A 16,235-nucleotide genomic window follows, 5' to 3' on the forward strand; every position below is an offset into this window, starting at 1 on the left:
CATAAGAGTTCAAAATAACGATAGTCTTGCATGCTGCAGTGTTTGTAACAGTGACTGTAGCATTGCCCATGGCGGGTTAAATGATTGCAAAAGACATGCTGAGGTGAGTTTAACAAGTGTCATTTCATGTGCATATTATTCCTGACTAGCCTACTAGATGGCTATTTGCCAAGGCTACATAAAGACCAAACTACCAAAATCTACAATTTCTAACTATAGGCCTTCCTTATTTTGGTGTGCTGAGTAGAGACAATAATTAACAAACATAGGCTATTCATCACTATTTCACTATAAGAAGGCTAAATATTTTTTTATATTTATTTTATTTTTTATTTATTTATTTGTGTGTGTGTGTGTGTGTGTGGGGGGGGGGTGCCTCCCTGAAGTGGCTTTTTGCAGGTTGGGATGTCTGAACTTTATGAAGCAGAATTACGCACTAGGCTACTTGGAACATAACACATTTGACAAAGGACAGCTGTATGTTATAGTGACAAAATATTAACTTTCAGTGTTTTACGATGTCTTTGTCATGGGGACGTTTTTTTCCCCATGCATTTATTCTAGGCTACTGTCAGTGACTGCCGTGAGAGAAGCGGGTTCTGTGTTTCGTTCATGTCAGTGACTGACGCGAGAGAAGCGGGGTCTGTGTTGTGTTTGCGTTAATTTATTTTCAATTGGGCATGCCGTGCCGTGTCGTCCACAGCTCAGTTCTGACAAAGCCGAAATTAGGCTACTCCTTTTGAAACAATGAGTGTGCGCGTTTGTATGGTTATATTGCTTGACAGGGGGGGATCCCAAGCAGCTTTCAGCCATAAGGCTACTTTTGAGAGAACATTTTAGTTAGTAGCATTTTAGTTAGTAGCAGTTAGTTGTAAACAAACGGGCTACTTGGTGAGGCTTGGCCTCACAGATGCGCCCGTGCCTTAGATGGCAAGAAAAATCTTCACGATAAAGGCCTATTAACTGACCGATTCACGTTGACTGGGGGGCAGGGGGGGCCATCAGACATTTGTGCCCAGTTAATCCGGCCCTGTCCCCAACAAATCATACCTTCCCACCAGCTGTGACAGCTTAAAGGAGAATTCCGGTGTGATATTGACCTAAAGTGTATTAAAACATGATACCGAGGTGTGAGCGTATGTCTCATAGCCCATCTCGGCTTGTCCCCTGCACTCCAAAATCTGGCTAGTTAGCCGATGCTACCAACAGCTTTTTTCAATAGTGGTGTTTCGGCATCAGGCTAGCCATGCAAATAAATCACTGTTTTACACCCATTTACGAGGCTCAATGTATCTCCACACTTCATTGGTAGACTTCGAGGGCCCTGACATTTTAAAGCGAGACATTGAGAACTTTGAAAAAAGCACTGGTAGTTTACTTACAAGGCGATTTATACAGACAGTATCTTCACGAAGTTTAGCGTTTGCAGCCATCTTGAATTTAGTCCGCGATAAAGTCGAAAGTAAACGAAAGTAAGAATGAACAGGTATGATAAGGGATCAGATTCCAAAAATAATTCAGTGGAAAGGCAAGCCTGCATTCGAGGCAGGCCTTCTGTTGAAGAATTTTATATAAAGCCTGCGCTAACAGTAATCCTCCTGCCCCCGATACCACAGCTGTTGATAGTGTGGAATGTTCAAGTAATAACACAATCCAATGTATGTCTCAATTTTCCCCCGCTGCCAGTTTTTAGGACACAGAAAAATGTTTGTAATGATACCAGTTAGGCCTACGTTCAACAGTAACATAAGTGTAATGAGCTATTCATTGTCGAAGGTGCATGGTGAAGTGAAATTCTTACTTTGGAAAACAAACATTTGCCGATATCATTGGATAGAGAATAGGCCTACTTGTTTATTTTTATACGTAGCCTACAATGGCCAGTTCAGACAAAGCCGAAATTACTAATTTTGAAACATTTGTATTGTTATATTGCTTGACTTAAATCCCAGAGAGTAGGCTAGGCTACCGCACCCCACAGTGATGGGCCTAGCGGTCTTACGTGTTCAGTGTGGGGTATAAACAAGCTGAGAATTTAGCGCTGTCATGTCTGCCTGTCACAGACATGGGGAGCTGAAGCTTGGGATACAGTTACAGGTCCGTCGCTAGAAGGCAAGCAAACCAAGCAATTGCTTGCGGCCCTGAGCTGGCCAGGGGCCCCAAGACAACGACTGGTTAAGAATAAAATGCCTTTGATAGTCAATGCAGTAAAGTGCAACGACACTGTTACCGGCAATACCGGGATCCCCCTCAAGGGGGACCCTCTCAGTAGTCGCTGACAGCAGCCAGCCAGCCAGGTTTGTGGTCTCTGCTGCTGCCGCGAAAATATAAAACCTCGGCAGTCATAATGAAGCGGAGTTATGCGTCCGGATGCCAGAAGAGAAAGGAAGAGGATGACAAGAAAAAACAAGATAGTGGTAAGTGATAAATTACACTGGATAAAATAGCTCTACTTGTCTTGTACAAATGGTGTAGGCCTAATGTCGCAGCAGGAAGGCTAGCCTAGCAAAAAATGTTTATGTTAACTACCTGCCTTACGGCCCATGCTGCTTGTAACAAACTAGAACAGTTAGCGGAACTTTTTTTCCCGAACGGACGGAATATGGTTACATACTGTAATATGTTTATTAACGGGATAAGGAAGACACAGATCTGTTCCAGAATCACTGTTTATCGTATTTAGTGACATAACATTGCTATAGCTTTGTAATAGGTTTTGATGAAAGTGGCATAGCTTCTCTGCTATACTAACTATTCGACCGTGATAATCTATTTACCAAATGGGGGTTAGGAAAACCACACGATAAATTCCGTGCATCAAAGCAGACTGGAACTTTCATGTCTAGTAGTATTCATGCACGCCAGCTGTTTACTGTCTTTAAAGCACCAGGTGCGTCTGTCTTATTCTCAAACAGCAGAATGCTAAATGCTACAAGTAGGCTACAAGTAGGCATGGTCAATGTATAACATTAGCTTGGGATGTTTTTACAGTAAGCATTGGTAGTTGGGAAAGCAGCTGCATCCCTTCTAAATATCAAAATATGGAAATGCTAACATATCTTTTCTTTCTGCCTCAAGGTGCTTTGCTTAAATTTATCAGCCCTCAGGCTCTTCCTAAGGATACCTCCACTGATGAAGATGGCCTGAAAGGTTAATCTTATGTGTGTGTGTGTACTTGTATTTATGTTGGATTTTTAAATTGCTATACTGTACAACCTGCACTCTTTATAGTTTGAACAATGCATCATTTTTCTGCATAAGATGGCAGTGTTTTATTTTCTCACTTTGTGAGAACTGAAAAATGTTAATGTGAGTGTGTGTGTGTGTGTGTGTGTTTAAGTATGTAGGATTTAGTTATTGTGCACTTTTTTACATTTATATTGGATTTTATGTTACGGTGTTTTTTTTGCAAATGTTCAAATGTTCAAAACTAATGCACAGTATATATATGCAACTGCAGTATTTGCACTGTCAAAATTTGTATTTATATAAACTGTGGGTGAACTTAAACTGTATGGCTATGCGGTGGTTCATGTAGGCTTTGCGTGTAGTGTGTGTGTGTGAGGTGGGGTGCTCCATGTCCATTTTGCTTGGGGCCCCCAAATTCCTTGAAACAGCCCTGTACAGTTACAGTGTTTTATTTTACTTCTTATGGAATATTTTTTTTTTTTTCACTTTTATAAAGGCTTTGTTTGAATGCTGTTGGAACAAATAGTAGTTGATTATAAAGGCAACTTTCTGTTGCAATATTCTGTGTGTTCTGTACTGCAGGTAACTTGTTAAGCTAGTGGTTCTCAAACTTTTTCTTTCATTCCCCACTTTGATCATGGAGGCATTGACTTATGATAGTGGACATAACGTGTTATCCCGAGGCCTTTGCAAGTCAGCATCTCCGACGGTAGTCTACCCTATAAAAAATATAAGTTTTCGATGTCCCAAACGGAGAGCCATACTTTATTGTTTTAACGATCTCTATTACTACTCACCAAAATGTAGGCATGGGAACATGATGAAGTATCCGACTGTCATGTGTTACATTATTGTGATTACGAGCCAGTGGTTTTCAAACATTATGCGTGACTCGGACATCTATGCAACAGACTCATATCGTCCTCGCATTCGCAAAATGAGGACATACAGACTGCTCAGATAACAGGTGTACCTCCAGTTATGCATGGTTTTAGTCAAGTCATTTAAATGTGCTGGTGAAACAGTTGTGTACTCTATTGTTATTTATCCCTATTCACCCACCCGTCAATTCTGTGGCGAGCGCGTTAAGGCGGCTGATGACAGCAGCGGTTACGCGAGCAGTTATCAGTCCCCTGTCCAAGAGTTCGAATCTGGGTTAAGCCCATATTTTGAGAAATGCTGAATAGACCACAACCAATTTCAATTCTTCAACTCGGTCACCGTTAGACTAGAGGGGAGAAAGAATGGGAAAAAATCTGGGCACAGTTCTTCCAGAGCTTCGTGCCAAGTAATAAGCGTTGAGTCGAGATGTTTGTGTGAATGAAATGAAGCATTATAGGCCATAGTGTGACATCGTGAAACCAATGGTGTAGAGATGACGCCACAGGGTTTTATTTAAGAGCCTACGTTTGTATGTAGGCAATTTATTATGACCGCCCAAGCAGCCTGGCGACGGTCATATAGGGTTTGTTTTTTTTTTTTTTTTTTTTTTTTTTTCGCATGCCCAAATTTCCGTCAATGATTCCCGGGACACTGAAAGACCGGGGTACACAAAACTTGGTGGGCATGTAACCCTACATGGGATGGAACCATCGTTTTGATCTGTATGGACTGGACCCCATGGGGCAGACACAGTTTTCTGTGAATATCTCGAAAACCGTAGGGTTTAGGAGGACCATTTTTTTTTGTATGTTGATCTCAAGGGGCCATGTCAACCCATTCCATAACCACTCATTTCATGTATAGCGCCACCTAGTTAAACACAAAAAAAAGTAAAAATGAGGTGTTGTAATTGAAGGTATCTGTGACCTAACATAGTCAAAACTGCACGAAATTGGAAGTGTAGGATCATTATGACACCCTCTGTATGCACGCCAAGTTTTGTGGAATTCCGTTCATGGGGGCCACACAATAAATTAATTTATGTTACTATACACCAACTGGCCTGTAGGTGGCGGAGACAGTTTTCTGTGAATATCTCGAAACCGTAGGGCCTAGGAGGTCCACCTTTTTTTTATGTATGTTGGTCTTAAGGGGCATGTCAACCCATCCCATTACCACTTATTTCATGTATAGCCACCTAGTTAAAAAATTAAAAAAGCAAAAATTAGGTGTTTTCATCACAATATCTCTGGCTGACAAGGTCAAAACTGCACGAAATTAAAAGTGTAGGATCATTATGACACCCTCGAATGCATGCCAAGTTTTGTGTACTTTTCGTTCATGGGGGCCTTACAATAAAATAATTTATGTGTACATTTAGTGGACGCACACCAACAAGGATTCGGGACACTGAAAGACCGGGTACACAAAACTTGGTGGGCATGTACCCCACATGGATAGCATGGAACCGTCATTCTTTGTTTTGATCTGTAGCCCCAGCTGGACTGGACCCCCGCGAGGAGGGTAGGGGCAGACACAGTTCTCTGTGAATATCTTGAGAACTGTTGGGCCTAGGATGACCAATTTTTTCCTTATGTTTGCCTCCAGGGGTCATGTTAACCCATTCCATGTGCACACATGTGCATAAACAGATACACACGCACACACATACATTTACAGTAATCATACGTATGACACATACTCACACAGTAGACATATATGCGTGATGCATGCACATGCACAAACACATACGCAGGCAAACACACAAGCACGCATTACATACACACACACACACACCCACACACATAAACATAAATTTGTGTACACAACACATGCACACAATTCAAGAATTTTTTCCGATCATCTACTCCCTGAATTTTTGGTCATTGATACCCAGGACGCGAACCACCGGGGTACATGAAATTTGGTGGGTATGTAGCCCCACTAGACTTTTTACGAAAAATTTCATTTAGCCCCTGGGACCACCACCACCCCCACCCCGTGCTGGGCCCTGAACCATAAAAAAACCAGTTTTTCCTAAATAACTACCTGAACCGTGGCACTGAGGATGAAGAATCTTTTATGGTATGTTGGTCTCAAGGGCCCACATCAACCTGGCTCATAATCACTCATTTGTGATTTGCACCCCCACCCCCCGGTAAAAAATGAAAATGCAATATTATTCTGCTTTAATCGCCCCTATCTTCAGTTAAGATGTTCAGAACTGCACCAAATTTTATGTGTATGATTGACCTGGCATTCTCTGGGGGTATGCCAAGTTTCGTAGAATTTCATCCATGGGGGGGGGTCTAAAAAAATTAGGTTATGTGTACATTTAGTGACTGTACACTCATTGGCCTGTAAATGGCGGTGCACACATATACACATGCACACACACAGGCACCCACATACTATCGGTATTAGAACGGCCGATACATAATTACAAATTCAGTAGGATTAAAAGAAAGCCAAAATAAATATTCATCATCATCATCATGGCTGCATTTTCAGTATTGGCGAGAAGTAGTCGTTTGTCCACTAGATGGCGCATCGTTGCAGTGAGACGTAATTTTGTTGGAAGTTAAAAGTGGGTTGGAAAAACAATGGACGCTTCCTACAAGGACTGTAATTTACCGCAGCGAACATCTAATAAGGATAGGACGATGTTCACATGAAGTGTAATTCCCATTTCTTCTTGAAGCCGAAATAAATCTGAGGATGTTTATCGGACATGCTTGGTTTTACTGCAGGTAACGTTAATCTTGTAATATCAATAAGGACCTAGGTAATGTTACCGTTAAGCGTTGGTTGAGTGATGGAGGCATTTGATTGATTGCATTTGTAGAAAACTATAAATGCGGTTATACCAAGCAAATTGATAGCAGCACTGTTTGTATCTTTCGACTGTCATTTGTTGCACGTGCTACAAAAAATAATTCTGTGCAATGGAAGATTTACCAACGCGTTACGGGTCTGATACAGTTTTGCCTATACATGCGTGAGACTGAGACGCCTGTTTATTTTGTTTTAAGTGCGTGCAGGGTGTGAGAGGGGAATCGATGTGCTTTGATTACAGCTTGGTAGTTGTAGTCTGTGAAATTAAAAGCACGCAGTGTGAAGTATCCAAACAATGACACCTTAATTTCATCATGGCTGCTTTAGCAAAACACCTTAAGCTACTGTGTAGTGGGTCCCATTTAGAAGTGGCTACTTCTTTTCGCTTTCCTTGACTCATGGAGCTGCGTGAATGTTATTACAACTTTTCGCCACGATATGACAGTTTAACTCCGCTTGATACTGTAAGGCGTGAAGCCATTGGTTTCCAAAGGAGATTTTATTTGTGTCGCCAGCATAGCCTATTGACAATTTATGTTGTAAATAGGGCCTACCTTATAATCCTACCTGTAGCTTAGGGAAGCTAACAGCTTTCTATTAGGATCTAGTTTGTTAGTTACCGTTTTGTCATAACTCCCTGATGCATTTTGCATTTAGAATAGCCAGAGCGTGTATATCTCAATCGGAAAATTAAACAATATCGGGTGCCTATGGACTAGGCTGGGTGAACCCAGCCTGATCTGCCCGCTATTTATTTTTGATTTCTTAAAAGATTGAGCTTGGTCTGATGAAAGCCAGACTAGCCATGGACCTCAGTTAAACAATGCAAGGGAACATGAATCAGCCTATATTTGCACGAACAATAACGGACAAAAGCTCTTCAACTTTGGCCCGTTAAAATGTGTATCAGTCTAGCGACGCATTTCATCAAGGCCCATTTGGACATGTCAGTTATTTGCACCACTGGTTAGATGTAAAACAGCATTTCATTTCAGACTAGGCTACTGTTACTTAATTTGTGCATTAACAATAACGTTTCAGACTACTGTTACTTAATTTGTGCATTGACAATAAAGTATTACATGAACTAAAGATGACACAAATCTTATGTAGAAGAAGAAACATTCACAAAAAATCCATCCATCCAAAAATGACCTTTGTTTTTGATAGCTGTTGAAAACGGCATGGAACTGACAGAGATGTTTTTGTTTATAAATACATAATAAATAAATAAATAAATAAGTAACATTATGCTGATACCTTTTGCTTTTCCCAAATACAATGTAGCCTACAGGTGTAAGTGACCTTTCATCAATCCAGTTGCAATGGATGAACTGTGATGAACTGCCCTACTTGTGATTGTTTAGAGATTTTAAAGGTTTTATAACAATGCTACATCTTCTTTGGCTATTCTACAATCTATTCACCTTTTCAGCACCAGTAGGCTACTTTCTGTGCAGCCGCACACACACACTCAGGCATGCCAAACAAGCATACACAAAAGTTTCAAGAGTGGGGGATGGAGTAAAATATGGAGACAAATTGAAGTGTGATTTATTTTCGCGGAACTGATGTACAGGACTGAGCGGCGGTCATATTTTGTACCGCTATGCGGTACATCTAGTTTTCACAATACTTAGGCCTACTAAAATAAATAGTATTTTATTTGTATTGGTTGTTTAGAGTAAAAAAAAACCGGTCGGTCTTAACGCAAGTTTACAACCGGCAAGTCGGTCAGACTAAAAGGGGAAAAAAATAAATATTTGGTCGGTTCTAAATTGACAGGGTCGGTCGGGTTACGGCAAACGAAAATATTTTTAAGGATGGCCTGGCAGTGTTTTTTGCGCGTCTGCAGAAGTCAGCCAAATATTAATGTAATTCTGCGGCATAAAGCAGATGTATTTGTTTATTGTACAGAAAAATAAAAATGACATGTCAAGCAGTCAATTGACTACATTGCAGTCAAGAAGTAGGGCAAATGAATTTACGAAACCAAAACGTGAGTCATAGTTGTCTAAGCCTCTATTGCGTAGCCTGTTAAAAACGTTGCCAGATAGTATTAAATCGGCAACAACATTGTTTTCTGCAGAAGCCTACCCAAGGCTACAGATTAATTCTGAACAGTTATTTCTCTACTGGCTCAATTATCACACCACTGTTTTGATTTGCGTAGTTGCGTTACCCCCAACACTGACAATAATGTAGACAGCAAATTTCGATTTCGATTTTTGTTAACACCGTGTAGTCAAGCCTTAAGCCATACCCAAGTAGCCTAAATTGAGGTAATGTTTAATTATGCATGATTTATTTTGTTATTGAATTCGTAGGCTGGGATTACTCTCGGCAAGTCTCCTGCTTTTTCAGTAGGGGCGGCAGGCAAAGCGATCTACAGTGGCAGAGCGACGCACAGTGGCTGAAAGTGGTACTAAAGCTTCACGCAGCTTCACGCCTCGTAATGCGCGACTGAAGTGGTCATTTGAAAGCGATGCCCACTGTAATTACTTAGATTGACTGGTCTTAATTTCCAAATACCATGAACATAATTACTTAGATTGGTTTTAATTCATATCCCTGAGCTGTGTACCCTGCTCCTGGTCTTAATTCATATCCCTGAGCTGTGTACCCTGCTCCTGGTCTTAATTCATATCCCTGAGCTGTGTACCCTGGTCTTAATTTATATCCCTGAGCTGTGTACCCTGGTCTTAATTCATATCCCTGAGCTGGGTACCCTGCTCCTGATCTTAATTCATACCCCTGAGCTGTGTACCCTGGTCTTAATTCATTTTGTGTGCAAATTGGTAATGACGGATGAAAGTGATTAGGTGAGAGGCGAAAGGCACATATGGAGCACAGCTGAAGATGTACTTTCACGAGATGTAAGCAACAACTCCTCTGCAGGATAAATGTCCTTAGGTTTTTTATTCAATCATTCGAACATTATTGGGGTAAGTGTTGCTTTTTCCAGGCTATGCCCTCGATGGTAATCCATTGTCAGTCAATAGTAAAAGTAATTAACTGTGTATAACTAGACCACGGTGAAGTTAATTTCACTTTGCCAATGAGTTCAAATAATAGACGAGTGCAGATGTGTGTAGGCTATACTCTGCTAAACAGGTTTTAGTAAAGCATGGTTTAGTGGAATACCTGTTCCATACAATCTCGCGTGCAAGCAGATTCCTTCAAATGTGTCGCTGACTATCAAAATACCTATGCGCTGTTTGAAGTTGCGCTGCTTGCTGTTAAAGGGAATGACAGATGTCATTCTCATTGGTTTAAATGATGTTACGCCCAAAACACTCCAATGACTGATTTAGAAACATAGGAACGCCTTGTTTTGGCATCTGCCCGACGTTTGATAACAAAACCCCTCCCAATGTGGACTGGACAAACCAATTTTAAATTTAAATGTAAATTTAATTAAGCTACGGTATTCGCTAGTGACCATGCGTATCAGATCGCTAAAATAGGGTGTGGTACCCGTCAAGCGGTATACCTTCTTTACAGTCTGACTACGCCACCCCCTGATGATGGGCAGGAGGACCCACAGATCTTTCCCTGAATGTAGTGTGGCTAATTCTATATGTTCCCCGCAAAGGGACAGTAGACAAGAGGCAGATATGTAAATGTATTTCAAATTTATTACAATTTAGTACAAAAGGAGTAGAAAAGTTCTAAATCTTAAAATACTGCTATAAACTGGTGGATTTTCCTCAGTCTAGGAAGGTCGGATCGGCCAGTGCAAAACCCCTGCTCAGGAGGACCCTGGTGAGACAGAAAAAAAACAGGAGACAGCAACCCAACACCAGACGAAGCATGCAACACAGCAAGCACTACTCAAGATCTTCAGATACCACTACAAAATGTCACACGTGTCCTGTTGCAGCAAGCACTACACACTTAAGGTCTTTCGATACCACTACAAAATATCACACTGTGTTGTAGTTATAGTACACACCAAGACAGTGTCTCCCAATGTGGTCCCTTGGCAAGAAGGGGCAAAGCATCAGTGTGGATCCGGCCTTGTACAGCGATAGCCTAAGCTGAGGACATAGTTAGGGAGGAGAACCACCAGCATCAATAGCACCACTTGTTAATGTACAATGCTACTATGATCGGGGCACATGGGTAGTAGGCCCAGAGGCAAAGTCAGATAACCAAACAAACAAACAAACACAATAAAGAAATGCATACTAATTACAGGAAAACAGTGGCTGGCCTGGTCCCTTTTCAGGAGAGAACAAGCGTGTTAGTTGCCAGCCTCATTAAACAACATAGCATAGTCCACTCAAACATAGCTAGAAAATATAGGCCTACTTTTCAATATGCTCAACTGTCCACAGCTCATTGACACGAGGGCAAAAAGGGTAATGTTCCGTTACTACGGACAGAGAAAGTAGTTTAAGACATGTTCAAATGCAGGTATAAAACATTCAATGGAAAATGTGCATATTAAGAAATTTACCAATGCAGCCCAGGTCACAATGAGGTGATCACAAATGTTAACTCCATGCAGAAGCCTGTGTCCTCCGTGAAGAGTAGACACAACCTTCTAGAAATTACCCTGATAAAATGAAATAAATAAGTATTAAAATTCAAATGGCAGTGATTAAACATGCTCTACCATGACCAACAGTACCTGCATGAAAAGGGAGCCCAACTCGCACAATAGTGTCCAGCACCAACACAAAGAGAATCTGACTTGCAGCCAGCAAACACTGGTTTGGTGTTGTGTGGATGTGATGCAGCTATGTGTGCCTGTTTGTGTAGATCCCCACAAGGGGCCTATTGCTCTTTTTACCATTATTTGCTATTCTTTGCTTTTGTTTATGTAAAGCACTTTTGAATTACCCCTGTCTATGAAACGTGCTATATAAATAACCTTGCCTTGCCTTGCCTATTGTACACTGCGGTCTTCTCTCTCTTCTCTGTCTTTGTGCAGGCTGTCAAGGTCCGTGTGGGGAGCCAATGCAGGTAAGTCTCAGGGGTGCAGACTGTGGCTGCTGTTTACTGGATGATGATGTGTCTCACATCACATGTGCTGATTCATTTGTTTCCCTCTATAATTAACACACAACATAGTTAATTATCGCATTTGTTCAGTCAACTCCTCCTTCATAAGCAGATGTAATGACATACTGTAAGCAGGCATAATGTACGTCATGGCAGATTTTGATGCATCATTGTCAATCTCTCTCTCTCTTCCTCTCTCTCCCTCCAGCCTGGTGACACCTGGGAGTCCGGCTGTAAGATCTGTACCTGTGATAACCGGACCAGAACCACCGAGTGCCAGGAACGGCCCACTCTCCCTGCCCCCCTCTACAGTCCAGACTCCATGCTGGTGACAGGCTGCTGTGGAGTCCAGACCTGTGGTACAGAAAACACTGAAACTCACCTCTGCTCTAGAACCTCACACTGAAACTCACCTCTACTCTAGAACCTGACACTACAACTCACCTCTGCTCTAGAACATGACACTACAACTCACCTCTGCTCTAGGACCTCACACTGAAACTCACCTCTGCTCTAGAACCTGACACTACAACTCACCTCTCTGCTCTAGAACCTGACACTACAACTCACCTCTGCTCTAGAACCTCACACTGAAACTCACCTCTGCTCTAGAACCTGACACTACAACTCACCTCTGCTCTAGAACCTCATACTACGACTCACCTCTGCTCTAGAACCTGACACTATGACTCACCTCTGCTCTAGAACTTCACACTGAAGCTCACCTCTGCTCTAGAGCATGACATTACGACTCACCTCTGCTCTAGAACCGCACACTGATGCTCACCTCTGCTCTAGAACCTCACACTGAAACTCACCTCTGCTCTAGAACCTGACACTATAACTCACCTCTGCTCTAGAACCTCATACTACGACTCACCTCTGCTCTAGAACCTGACACTACGACTCACCTCTGCCCTAGGACCTCACACTGAAACTCACCTCTGCTCTAGAACATGACACTACAACTCACCTCTGCTCTAGGACCTCACACTGAAACTCACCTCTGCTCTAGAACCTGACACTACAACTCACCTCTGCTCTAGAACCTCCTAGAACCTGACACTACAACTCACCTCTGCTCTAGAACCTCACACTGAAACTCACCTCTGCTCTAGAACCTCATATGACTCACCTCTGCTCTAGAACCTGACACTACGACTCACCTCTGCTCTAGAACTTCACACTGATGCTCACCTCTGCTCTAGAACCGCACACTGAAATTCACCTCTGCTCTATAAACTTCAGCATTCAAGAATTTACTCTGAATTGACCACAAGTTGAATTGTTTGAAGGAAATATTAGCTTTTGTTGCATGTTTTAAATGTTTTGTCACTCTTAGAACCTTGCAAACAACATGTGGCGTTCTGGCTAGAGTGCTTATTTTAGGTTGTGTGTTAATTGTGTTGAACGTCTGATGTCAGAGTGGACAGAAGCAGCATAGCAGGAGCAAACTGTACATTTTTACAGTTTACAGCTTTGCAAAAAGTATGCTAGAAAAATTACAACCTGAGTGTAGAACAGTGTATGTGCTTTGAGTTTGGCTGCCTCAGTGAAGAGGTGGGCTACAAGCGCTGACAGTTTCAGTGCTTGTGCTACTGTTAGCATTTAGCATTTAGAATGTGTCTGGGCTGAGTTGTTCTGTGTTTCTCTCTCCTCAAAGTGGAGAGGACATGTCCGTACAAAGGACACACTTATGAGGTAAGTGTGTGCTGTGTGTGTGTTTGTGTGTGTTCAAAAAGAGTCCACAGCATGACAGTCTTATGTACAGTATGTGTGTCCATGTATGCCAGATATTAATAATGTGTGTGTGTGTGTGTGTGTGTGTGTGTGTGTGTGTGTGTGTGTGTGTGTGCAGGTTGGAGATCGCTGGTCAGACCCCTCAGAGAAGTGTGTGTCATTTAGCTTCACCAGCAGTGGCACCATTATGGAGAAGAAAGCGTGTCCTCAGGAGAACTGCTCAGAGGTAACACACACACACACACGCACATAATGCGTTGTTACACACACATACACACAGGGTGTGATTTGTGAAAAAAATCAAGGGGGGATTTTGAAAGTTTGACTCTTTTCGTTTTTGCAGTACAGATTAGTTCTGAAAATTATTTGTCCACTAGGCCTACTGGCTGATTTATCAAATGAGTGGTTTCTCGTTTGTCCTCCGCAAACTACAGGTAGTTTGGTAGAGAGCCATTTGAATAAGCGATGCAAAGCAATTTCTAATATGTAACACTTGACATTCAGCAAATATCTCCTCACCTAATGTAAGTTGCTTCGGACAATATGTTCTACTCTACGAGGAGTTGTCCTCCATCTCAGTTGCATCAGTTATCTGATTTTGAAGGTTCTAAAATATGACGATATGCTGCACTGAATCCTTCTCGCTTTCTTTCATTTGTCAAGCTAACTTTTCCATTGAAACTAGCCATTTATGATTGGTTACACAGTCGCCATTCTGAAATGTCCTGCATGATCAAGGCCAAATTGACCAGTCATCACGCAGCCACTGTGTCAGCAGCACGAGCGGCAAATCGCGACAAATCGCACTCTGCATACACACACTCACACACTTGAACACACTCACTCACACACACAAACACACACTGTATAAATGTAAATAATAGATAATATGCAACCTCCTTCACATCATCCCTCTTTATGATGCATGTGCTGCGGTTTGTGTCTATAGGAGGTTTTTGTTTTCATGTGTGTGTGTGTGTGTCTGCAGGACCCACTGCTGTTATTTGTGTAAGTAGAGGCAAACACACAAACCCCGATAGGAGCCTTAATAGGGGTATTTTGCCCACACAGACACACACCACCTTTTTTCACCTTTTTTGGCATCTGCATGCTAGCCCAGCTCCTTATCCACTATGCTACCGTCTGCATACTAGCCCAGCACCTTATCCACTATGCTCTGCATGCTAGCCCAGCTCCTTATCCACTATGCTACCATCTGCATGCTAGCTCAGCTCCTTATCCACTATGCTACCTTCTGCATGCTAGCCCAGCTCCTTATTCACTATGCTACTTTCTGCATGCTAGCCCAGCACCTTATCCACTATGCTACCTTCTGGATGCTAGCCCAGCTCCTTATCCACTATGCTACCTTCTGAATGCTAGCCCGGCTCCTTATCCACTATGCTACTTTCTGCATGCTAGCCCAGCTCCATATCCACTATTCTACCCTCTGCATGCTAGCCCAGCTCCTTATCCACTATGCTACTTTCTGCATGCTAGCCCAGCTCCATATCCACTATTCTACCCTCTGCATGCCAGCCTATGCTAGCCCAGCTCCTTATCCACTATGCTACCACCGCTGCTTGCCATATAACTCTCAGACGAACCTTTCTTTGGCATTGAGTAAACAGCTGCATTTATAAAACCCTTGTTTACAAGAAATGTGTGTGCTGCATTTCTAAAACAATTGAGTGAGAGTTTAATGCCCCAATTTAAGTTTAGTTTCACTACTGGTTACGCCCCTGGAAGTCATAAAATGGGAGATTTAGAGGCAGACGTCAATGGGATCTTTTCCAGGCAGACAGCTGCTGATTGTGCTATGACTCCCCCTATTGGTTACATTTGGAATGGCACCTCAGGAGACTCCACTCCATTTCTTGTCCCCCAGGTAACCACACCTGTGGCCTGAGACTCGCCTGGGTGAACCTGACGGTCGGCTTCTGCTTCGCCTCCGTGCAGCTGCCCACCTGTGAGGGACGGTGTGACTCCCGGTCTAGGTGAGTACGACACACAGCGAGGTGGGAGTGGGAGTGTGTGTGTGTGTGTGAGTGTTTTTGTGAGTGTCTGTGTGTGTGTGTGTGTGTGCGTGTAAGATTATGTGAGTGTGTGAGTAGTATATTATCATGAACTGTCTGTCAAAATAAGCCCCGCCCCCTGAAATGTCATAAATCACGTCATAACCACGCCCCCTTTTTATGCAAATTAGCCATGTGGTTGTCACCACGTTGTTTGTTTGTTATTGTTTTGTGAGTCATGTGACAGTCATGTGCCTGATGTCATACCCCTGGGCGGCCATATTGGCCCCCAAACCCCCATGTGTGTTTTGTGGATAATAGGGGATCAGATAAACGTTGTAAGAGTTGTATATGTTTAGTGGTGAATGGGGCTAAAAAAAAAAAAAAAAAAAAAAGAAAGAAAATGGAGTTGCCGGAACCCGATTGAACCAGGGGTCTTTAGATCTTCAATCTAACGCTCTCCCAACTGAGTTATTTCGGGCTGCAGGGCTTCAATGGTATGCAATGCATCCTACTTTGTAGGGGTGGTGTTTTGTCCGGGCATGTCTCTGAGTGTGTTGTTTG

At 42.5% G+C, this 16,235-nt stretch overlaps 1 protein-coding gene across 1 annotated transcript in view; it reads left to right on the forward strand.

Moving 5' to 3' along the window:
- Positions 1-12,188: 12,188 nt before the first annotated feature.
- slco1d1 (solute carrier organic anion transporter family, member 1D1) overlaps positions 12,189-16,235 on the forward strand; it is a 45,176-nt gene continuing 41,129 nt past the window's right edge. Inside the window, exons 1-4 of the mRNA XM_048268319.1 lie at positions 12,189-12,275; positions 13,580-13,617; positions 13,775-13,882; positions 15,545-15,653. The gene's annotated coding sequence lies outside the window, so the exon portion shown is untranslated. The remainder of the gene's footprint in view (positions 12,276-13,579; positions 13,618-13,774; positions 13,883-15,544; positions 15,654-16,235) is intronic.

The sequence above is a fragment of the Alosa alosa genome, chromosome 17 (assembly GCF_017589495.1).
Source record: "Alosa alosa isolate M-15738 ecotype Scorff River chromosome 17, AALO_Geno_1.1, whole genome shotgun sequence".
Classification (NCBI taxonomy): Eukaryota; Metazoa; Chordata; class Actinopteri; order Clupeiformes; family Clupeidae; genus Alosa; species Alosa alosa.